The sequence below is a fragment of the Prionailurus bengalensis genome, chromosome A3 (assembly GCF_016509475.1).
Source record: "Prionailurus bengalensis isolate Pbe53 chromosome A3, Fcat_Pben_1.1_paternal_pri, whole genome shotgun sequence".
NCBI lineage: Eukaryota > Metazoa > Chordata > Mammalia > Carnivora > Felidae > Prionailurus > Prionailurus bengalensis.
Genome location: NC_057354.1, coordinates 78437929 through 78446389, shown reverse-complemented (window position 1 = coordinate 78446389; position 8461 = coordinate 78437929).

The following is an 8461-nucleotide window of genomic DNA, read 5'->3' as shown; positions in this document are numbered from 1 at the left end:
AAAGAGTTTCCAATATGAATTTCAAAGCACTATCACTTTCATTCTAAAGGACTAATCTCATTACATTTTCCTCTGGTTCTTTATTTTTACTTATTTATTTTTATTTTTATTAAAAAATGTTTATTTTTGAGAGAGAGAGAGAGTGCAAGCATGAGCAGGGTAGGGACAGGGAGAGAGGGAGACCAGAATCCCAAGCAGGCTCTGCCCTGTCAGTACAGAGCCCAACATGGGGCTCAAACTCATAAACCATGAGATCATGCCCTGAGCCAAAATCAAGAGTTAGCTGCTTAACCAACTGAGCCACACAGGCTCCCCCTTTATTTTTTTTTTATGTTTATTTATTTATTTTGAGGGGGGGTGGTGGAGACAGGCAGAGAAAGAATCCCAAGCAGGCTCTGCACTGACAGAGCCTGACATGGGGCTCGATCCCATGACCTGAGCTGAAATCAAGGGTCAGACGCTTAACATACTGGGCCACCCCAGCACCCCTGGCTCTTTAATTTGAAGAGCACTTATCATTGCTTTTTTTTTTTTTTTTTTAATGTTTATTTATGTTTGACAGAGACAGAGACAGAATGCAAGTGGGTTAGGGGCAGAGAGAGAGGGAGACACAGAAGCAGAAGCAGGCTCCAGGCTGCGAGCTGTCAGCACAGAGCCCGATGCGGGGCTCGAACTCACGAGCTGTGAGATCATGACCTGAGCCGAAGTCGGATGCTCAACCGACTGAGCCACCCAGGTGCCCCAACATCATTGCTTTTTAATATACTATTGCAGAGCTCCAGCTCTGAGAAGGAAGTTCTCTAGTACTACCTTAGCTTCCTTTGGGTTAAGACAGATTCTGGGACCAAATTGCCTGAGTTCAAATCCTGACTTCTCCAAATGTACCATCGCAGTTGATGTTAAATTTCCTTGTGCCTTGGTTTCCTCGTGTATAACATGAATATAAGGAATAGTACCTGTGTCCTAGGACTGTTGTGAGGATTAGATGAGTGAATCCACGTGAAGTGTGCAAGAGGGTGAGGTGTTGATTCAGAGAACTGGTGTGTGAACCCTTCTGTACTGATACAGTATGTGTAAGCCCCAGAGGCCCATAGGCAAGAGGTGAAGTGAACTAGGCAGAGCACTGGATTCAGGGTCGGAAGACCTGCTCTTGTGTCAGACTGATTTTTGGGTTAACCCCCAAAACTTTTGGACCTCAGTTTAGTCTTCACACCATTCCTGGAAAATAGGACAGTAACACTCCTGCCTACCTCACAGGGAGATCATAAATGAAGTGATAGATGTAGAATTTTTTTGCAAAAGTACTAAGTGCTATATAAATATGAGGTACTGTTACTGAAGGTGATGGAACACTCATGATCCTTTGTAGGGAGAGATGAAAAGGAGAGGCGACTGTTCTGTGGGGCTGCCTGGGGAAGGGATCTGATGGTTCCCTAGATGCAGTGTTGTATTCCATTTCTTTTCACCCAGGGTCTAGTCCTATAGACTCTGAACTTGCTATCTGGCAATGTGTCCATTTGGCTGAGCGAGGAAATTCCCAGGCTCTTGCTCCAAAGAGCCTGCAAGAAGATTAAAAGTCCTTCTGGAGTGGGGCGCCTGGGTGGCGCAGTCGGTTAAGCGTCTGACTTCAGCCAGGTCACGATCTCGCGGTCCGTGAGTTCGAGCCCCGCGTCAGGCTCTGGGCTGATGGCTCGTAGCCTGGAGCCGGTTTCCGATTCTGTGTCTCCCTCTCTCTCTGCCCCTCCCCTGTTCATGCTCTGTCTCTCTCTGTCCCAAAAATAAATAAACGTTGAAAAAAAAAAAGTCCTTCTGGAGTGATGACTTGGGACAGTAACCTGGCATGGGGTGGGCCAGATACTGGGGGGCCAGATTGGGTGTGGTCAGAGCCCTGAGGTGGGCACAAATGAAAGGTCAGGAGAAGTGGTATATTAGTTTTCTGTGGCTGCTGTAACTAATTATGAACAGCAGACTTTTTTTTTTTTTTTTTTTTTTTTTTTTTTACAGGTCAGGAAGTCTGAAATCACTGTCAGTGGGCCCAAATCAGTTATTGGCAATCTCACACTTCCATGAAGGTCTTAGGGACAAGCCTCTTCTTTGCCTCTTGCAGCTTCTGGTGGCTATGGGTGTTTCTTGGCTAATTCCAATCTCTGCTTCTGTGGTCACGTTGCCTTTTCCACCTTTTCTGTCTTCTGCATCTTTCTTGGAAAGACAGTTGTCATGGCATTTAGAGTCCACACAGATAACCTAGGATAATGTCCTCATCTCAAGATCTTTAACCACATCTACAAGGACACCTTTCCCAAATAAGGTAGCATTTACAGATTCCAGGGATTAGAATGAGGATGTCTTTGGGGGGCTGTTTAGCCTATTACAAGTGGTAAGGCAGGAAATAGGGAGAGCAGGAATTAGCCCACACAGGGGGATTCCTGGAATGAAGGCTAAAAGAATCTGCCTCATTGAGGCAGAGGAAATTAGACAAAATGGGAACAAAAATATATCTATGGGGTGAGTAACAAAGGAGCCTTTATAATTTCCTAACCGGAATGAAGTAATGGTATTTGCCAAAGACCTACTAAGTGCCAGGTACTGTTCTTGGGAATGGAAAGAAAGCATGAAGTTTGCATTCATTAGATGAATGAGTAAATAAAGGGGTTAATAACTGAGAACATTCTTTGCTTAGCAAGGAAGGGCTTTGTTTCTCATTACATCAGATATCAAGGCTATCAAGAAGAGCTAAGCCCTCAAGGATATGCAGTTGGAAATCAGAGAGCAGGTACTCTGCCTGGAGTGGGGTCTCTGGGGTGCAGGAAGGCCTACCCTCTTCTAGCGGTGGGGAGGAGAAGTGTTTATTTAACTGAGTAGGTTCTCAGCCCTGGATGTGCATTGATCACCCGAGGAGCTTTTTAACAAATGCCCAGACCCTACCTTCAGAGATTCTGATTCAAGGGATCAGGATGGGCTGGCCATCTATATATAATATAAGCTTCCCTGGTGATTCTAATGTGGATGAGAACTGGTGTTAGCTTTTCTTTGATTTGGAGTCAGACTTGGCTAAAATCAAGGCTCTGGGAGTTTCTTTAAGTTGTGTGATCTTCTTGGCATATCATACAACTTCTCTGAGTCTCTGTTTACTTATCTGTAAAGTGAGGATAATACTACTTACCTTATATATTTCTCTAAGGATTAAAGTAGAAAATATTTGCAAAGTGCTGACCATGATACCTGGCACGTGGTAAATACTCAGTAATTATCTTTATAGCCCCCACTGAGGTAGGGATTATTGTACCCATTTTATAGATTCAGGAATTGAGGTTCAGACACGTCAAGTTAACTTGTTGAAAGCCACATTTTTAGTAAATGGCAAACATAAAATTTAGCCCAGACTTCCTTTAATGACCTTCAATTCTACCTAGTCTTTTTGACAATGGAGTGTTAAAACCCACTACTCTACTCTCTTTGGCCTCTGTGGCTGTGAAGGAGCTCATCTGTTAAAGCTCTGGTTTTCCCTCAATACTTCGGAATTTAGGGTGGGAGAGAAGCCCCACCCCCACTTTCCCTCCTAGCCCCATCATTTCTTACTCTGAGATAAATTGGACATGAGATTGCTGTAGAGAGGTATAGCAGGCTGAATAAGGGCCCCCCAAAGATATCAGTTCCTAATCCCTGGAATTTATGAACATTCCTTCTATGCCAGAATCTTTCCTGATGTGATTACATTAAAGATTTTGAGATGAGAAGATTTTTCTGGAATTTCCACGTGGGCCCTAAGTGCCATCACAAGTGTTCTTAGAAGAGAAAGATTTGATATATACATAAATACAGAGGAGAAGGCAATACAACCACAGAGGCAGAGATTGGAGTGATAAAGCCATAAACCAAGGAATGCCCTTGGCCACCAGGAGCTGGCAGAAGCAAAGAGTGGATTCTCTCCTAGTCCTCTCTAAGGGAGTTTTGGCCCAGTATTACTGGTTTTGAACTTCTGGTCCCTACAACTGTGAAAAACTAAATTTCTGTTTTAAGCCACCCAGTTTGTGGTAATTTGTTGAGTAGCCACAGGAAACTACTGGAAGTTATCTTTGGATACCCCTGTGCTCTACAGTGGTACCTTCAGGTCACAATGAACCTGACTGGGCTCTACTTGTGTCTCTTTTGGCTGTCTGATCACTGGCTCCTATGCAGGGCCAGTAGGGCCCTCAGGAAGTGTGTGCACCTGTGGCTCAGGGCAGCACTGGCACATCCCTGTCCTTTCTCACCTGGGGAGTGGACGTGAGTCTTACCGACTCTGCTGCTACATGGAGAAAGCGTGTCCAATATGGGTTGGGGCAGAGCAAAGGAGCTGACAGCTGCCCAAATCGCCATTCCCTGCCTCCTTTTTGACATTGAGGGTCCCCAGCCAAATTTACCCTCATCTTCCCGGCCCTGTTGCTCAAGGGCAAGGGCTTTCTGGAACAATTTTACTCAGTGTACCAGGAACAAAGGAGAAACCAAATGCCTTGCTTGGGAGCGACCCATATGGAGGAGGCAAGGCAAGGCCCAGTGACAGGATAATTGCTTAAATATCTGCTTTAAGTATAAAGGCAGACTCTACCTCCAGCTGGAGTTCAGGTTCCCACAGGTCATGAAAACAAAGAGGGGAACGGGAGAATTAAAGAGGAATAGAAATGGAAATGATTAGGAAAGATTGCCACTACTTACAGTGTGTGTGTGTGGGGGGGGGGGTGGTGGGGAGGTGGGGAGTAGAGAATTAACCCTTTTGGGATTGTGCAAGTAGGGTGTGGGCTCACGGCTCTTGGCTTTCCTTCTTAGGATGGGAAAGCTGGAGGCCCGGGCCCATGGGGGAAGTGTTCCACGCCAGGGGGCAGCTCTCCCAGGACCCGGAGAAGAGGCTTGTGGGGTGTATTTAGGGCACTGTGCTCTGGGCAGTGCGAATTGGGAATAGCTTTGAGTGGTGGGGGTGAATCTGTGGGTAGCACATTCAGGTTTCCTTACTTTATCAGAATTCCTCCTTTCTGCTCTGCTGCTTGAGTATTGTCTTCTGGCTGGCGATGCCTCTTTATGCTTGATGTTTTTACTGAACCAGCACTCTGGCGCTCCCACATTCCTGGGGATGGTTGTGGTGGGGAGAGGGGTTTCTGCACCCACTGCCATAGCATTCTCTGTTTCTTCTTTGCAGTCCTCACTATGCTGGCAATTGTTACATTGATTATAATGATTTCATCTCCTCAATTCTTAGAAGCAGAAGTTTTCGTGTTTTAACATCTTTGGAATTAGGGCCTGGCTTACAATTAATGAGCATATTTAATGGGTATATTAGACATGGTTCCCAGAGCAATAGAACCAATAGGATCTCTCTCTCTCTCTCATTATATATCATATATCCTATCAAGTTATATCCTATCTATATATTTATATCTATAGCTATTCTTAGAGATTTTAAGGAATTGGCTTACATGGTTGTGGGGAGTGGAAAGTCTGAAATTTGTGCCTGACAGGCTGGAAACTCAGGTAGGATTTGTGTGTTGCGGTCTGGAGGCAGATTTTTTTTTCCTTTGGAACTTTAGTCTTTGCTGTTAAGGCCTTCAACTGATTTGGCCTACCCACATTATGGAGGGTAATCTGCTTTACTTAAAGTTCACTGGCTATAAATGTTAATTACATCTAAAAATTACCTTCACAGCAACATCTAGACTGGTGTTTGACCAAACCTGGGCACCATAGTCTAGCCAAGTTGACACATGGAATTAACCACCACAGGAGGGTAGTCATTCGTTTATTTCTATTAATTAATTAATTAATTAATTAATTCCCTCCAAAAAAATCTTCTCTAGAAGTGTGTACAGTCTTGGTGGGTACCTTAAGCATTGGGCTATAATGGCATTTGTTTTGAGTCTGCCTTTTGGTAGGCTACGTGCTTGATGAAGGCAAGGGTCGTACCTGTTTGTTCACTCAGCGTCTTCAGTGCAGAGGACTGGTACGTGGTAGGTCCTCAGTATTGCTCACCTACCTGACCGGCTAGGTGGATAAGTAATAAATGATTTGGATTCAGGTGCTCCTTGGACTTTTAATTTCTTCTCTTCAGGGTTGTTACAGGGATTTTTCCACTTCCTTTCCCCCCTCGTGAAGACTATACACTCCTTTCCTTCTCTCCATCTCCCTGTCTTTCTGGCTCCTTGTCCTCCCATCCCTTTGATTTGGCTAATGTTCTGTGCCTAATCATGTTAGCCAGCACTGGCATTATAGAGATGTTTGCAATCCAACCAAGGTCTGATTATGAGCTTCAGCAGCCCCAGGCTACTTTAAGAATGTGTTGATTGGTGGGGGTGGGGAGCCCCCAGAGAGGACCAGCATTTTTGGCTGATGGAGCCGCCCACATGTGTGTCTGGGCACCGCAAGGGAGCCTGGGCCGGGTGGGTTTTCGTTCTCTCCTTGATCAGGCTCCTGGTGGGGTATTTATCATGGCTGGGCATCTAAGCCCTTCCTGATTGTATTAAGCCTCATGAAAGTGAGGCCCAAAACAATCCAGCTAGTGTGGCTAGTGCTGTAACCACAGCAAAGTGTGCCCTGTATTTCTTGTCATTCTCTGTTCGAGCTCATTTCAACTTTCTCCCCAACACCGGGAGTATAAAGAAACTGCCACGTGTTTCTCTGGTTTGCAAGCATTACCTCATTTCCCTTGTCTAGGATATTAATTCAGAAATATTTATTAAGTGATTTCAGGATTTGGGGCAATTTTGAAAGCATTCAGTTCAAATTCCAAGAAGGATGTCATGGGTTTGAAGGAAATTAGCTACTTCTCCCCTTCTCTCCATTTTCTCAAAAGCACTCTGTATTTTTCTTTAGAGCACTTTGCTTTCTTGTTGTTGTTCCTAAATTATTTAGATTCATTCTGTCGTTGTCTGTCTTCTCTACTAGACTGTAAAAATCTCCATCTGGGCAGGGTCCACGAGTGCTGTCTTCACCACTGTATTCCCAGGGGCAGGCACAATAAATTCTTGACCATCTATTGACTAATTTTGATTAACAAATGATATGGCATTCCACTTAGAAGGCATAATTATGTTTCAGAAAGTTTGTACACAGGAGGAAGGAATATTCATGTGTGAAAACTGGATCCGTGGGATCAGGCTAAAAGCTCATGCTGTATCTCAAAGAGCCTTAAAGTGATCCTTTCTTGTGTTCCTTGAAAAGATCTGAGACAAGTCTATGTGAGTCACCATCCCTAGGGAGGCCAGTGTGAAATGAAATTACTTCAGGTTATACAATTGTGAGGACACACATCCCCGTGTTTGTGTATATTGTACTATGCTGTACTCTGCTAAAATGTGCGGCTCTGTGAAGCAGACTTCCTGGACTCCTCTCTTGGTTCTACCAGTGTTTAGATGTCCTACATGAATGTCATATGGCCTTCAGCACGATATTTGCCATCTCTGTGCCTTAACCCATTCATCTTATTAAAGGGGATAATAATAGTCTTTACCTCGTAGACTTGTTTTGGGATTATTTGAGATAATTTATATAAAGTACTGAGGTCAGTGCCTAGCTCAGAGGAAAGTGAATATCAATTATTGTTATTATTTGCATATATATATGATAGTGAAGCTGTCTTTGTATGTACAGCAAGTTGAAAAAAAGAGAGAGAGAAGGGTAAGTTTTTTTTAAGGAGGAAAAACTCCAGTTACGGAAAATGGTATGTGGGCTCTACCTGTAAATAGAAATGAGGCTGATAGCCCAGGACACAGCAATTTAGGGAGCAAGGAGAGGAGGGGGGAGTATGGAGAAGATATATACTGTCAAGGATGTGTGCTAGCAGGGAATGGGGATGATAGAAAAAGAAAAATACATCCAGTCATTGAGTAGTAGTGTAAGTGGAGTTGACTCATTTGGCATCTGGCTGCTTCCAACCGTGTTCACCTGGCATCAGCACAACCGGTCATTTCAATCCAGAAGTTCAGTCCAGCAAACATTCGGGGAGAGCTGGTGGCCTGCCTTTGTGAGACCCAAACTCTAAATCGTCATTTGGCCCTGGAGGCTTTTGGGATTGGGCAGTTGTGACAGCAGCATCTGCCAACTGCGCTCCCCACTTCCAGGACAGTTATTAGGGTCAGGAACTGCATTGCCCAGCAATTACTTAGCAGGGACCAAAATTCTGATTCCAGAGTACTCTTGTACTAAGACAGATTTGACCATAAATGATATCGTCTTGCTGCTCAGAGCAAACACAAGAGCTGCAGTGATTCAGCCTTGTCATCATATCCTCAAATTCATTCAGTAGAGTGGGGTTCAAATACACTTTTATTTATTTACTTTTTTTAGACTATGGTAAGTGCTCTTTTAATGGTACCTTATATGATGACTGCTATTTTTTTTTGAATTTTTACACACACTCATATCGTGCTCTTGTATACATATGTTGCATCGGCTGTATTTTCTGCATAAAACTTTAATTATTGATTTTACCTGT